At 49.1% G+C, this 2093-nt stretch overlaps 1 protein-coding gene across 1 annotated transcript in view; it reads right to left on the reverse strand.

The window, feature by feature from the left end:
• The window catches only part of Msh6 (mutS homolog 6), a 24809-nt gene that overhangs the window by 21516 nt on the left and 1200 nt on the right, over positions 1-2093 (reverse strand). The window lies entirely within an intron of this gene.

The raw sequence follows: 2093 nt of genomic DNA on the forward strand, positions 1-2093 counted from the left end.
AAAACCCCCAACCACACACCCTCCGACAAAAAAGGGACTTTTTGGATGTTAAAGGCGGTGGGGGGGGGGGGGCTCAACAGTTAAGAGCATTGGCTGCTTTTGTACAAGTCCCGGGTTCAGTTTCCAGCACTTACCTGGTTGCTAACAACGGTCTGTTAACTGCAATTCCTATCTTCAAGCTTTCATCCCACACTCCCAAAGTCCAAATGTCTTAGTACCCCACTGGCCTGTGGGTTTGGACTCCTGTATAACCTTCTGCCACAAGTTGTCCTCTGACCCCTTCACGCCTCCAGTTCACAGGTTCTTTCAAAACCAGCTTCCCAAAACCCTCTCTAATTTGGGTCACCTTGTTTGTCCTTCTAGTCTCAGTTTACATAGCCAAAAGCCTAGCTTGAACCACACTCTCTCCCTCCAAAGCACCTCATACATGTTTTTTCCTTATTTTAATTTTTTGAGACAGGATTTCCCACTAACCCCAACTTGCTACTATGTAGACCATGGTTTTGTCTCAGAGATCACCCCGCACCCAGGGCGGGATGCAGGGGGAAGTAAAGGTGTGGACACCAAACTAGGCCTGTGTCACTTTTTATTCATGATACACTATATAAAGAGCCTTACAGTAAAGTGCATCTCTTTATTTTGGATGCCATAAAAAAGTCTTACTCATGTATCATGCATTTCTCACCAGGTGTGAGCTGTATTTCCCCATAAGCACATTCTACGACTGAAAGGTCTTTTTTTCTCTTTCGCAGGACTTGGGGGATCAGACCTAGTCAGGGCCAAACACACTAGCCAAGTGCTAGATTTCTGAGGTACATCTTCCAGCCCCGGGGTAGTCCTTTAAGAAACCTTTCTCGGTGATTTAAACGTATAAATTTTGTGGTAGGCTGGATGAGTAAGCTCAGTAGTATGGCATGCAGAGTCCTGGCTTCCATACCCAGTACCGCAAAAATAAAATAAACTTTCCAATTAGACTTTGAAATAGCCAAGAGTTCCTCTAGAACACAAAGGGCATCAAAAATACAACCTCAGCACCACTAGTTAGCTCTTGCATCTTATTTTATCTGGGCCTCAAGTTTTCATTGGCTCAAACGGCTACCACTACACTTTAAGACAGTAAAACTGAGGTGCTGGAGGTGGCTCAGAAGTTAAGAGCACTGACTGTTCTTCCAGGGAACCCCAGCACCCACATGGCGGCTAACAACCATCTGTAACTCCAATTCCAGGGAATCTTCTGACGTCTGTGGACACCGCAGGAAACAGGCGTGCCTGTGTGTAGTCAGAGATTCATACACATACATTTTTTTGTTGTTAAGGCCCAGCTGTCCTGGAACTCACTATGTAGACCAGGCTGGCCTTGAACTCACAAGGGATCCGCTTGCCTCTGCCTCCCAAGTGCTGGGACTCACAGGCGCGCGCCACCAAGCCAGGAAATAAATTGGGGTTTTTTGTGTTTGTTTTTGGTTTTTTTTTTGTCTTTTTGAGACAGGGTCTCTCTGTAGCCCCAGCTGTCCTCGAACTCACAAAGATCCACCTGCCTCAGCCTTCCAAGTGCTGGGATTAAAGGCGTGCGAGCCACCACACCCGGCAATAAATTGCTTTTTAAAAAAGTTAAAAGTGATCTTTTCAAAATGTCGCCGTTGACCAGCTAAGGGCTAGCCAAGCCCAGAATGCTCGAGGACATATACAGGTAAGCTTCCCCAACCGCGCCCCACATTTTTTGCTTAAGCCACCATCCAACCCTTTGAAAGGGTAAGAACTCCGGAAAATCTTCCGTACTCTACCATCATATGGAATTGTGCCTTTAAACCTACATCGTCGCAAACTGTAGCACCTTTCTCACTGGACACAAACTTGCACGTGCACTTGCACTACCATCTTGCCTCTTCGGTGCACTCAAGCCCCACGTCTCCAGGAGCAGTCCCCGGGAAGCCGACACTTTCGGCGTGCCCCAGCACGCCCCCTCGAGTCTCTCTCGGCCCAATCCGACCCTCGGCCGGGGCGGGACACACCCCTAGCCCGCACCTCACGGAGCTCGCGACCCCCGCCAGCCGAGGGTTGACCCGCCAATCTGGGGGGGGGGGGGGGGGGCC

This window comes from Nannospalax galili, unplaced genomic scaffold (assembly GCF_000622305.1).
Source record: "Nannospalax galili isolate Female #2095 unplaced genomic scaffold, S.galili_v1.0 scaffold286, whole genome shotgun sequence".
In the NCBI taxonomy this organism is placed as follows: domain Eukaryota; kingdom Metazoa; phylum Chordata; class Mammalia; order Rodentia; family Spalacidae; genus Nannospalax; species Nannospalax galili.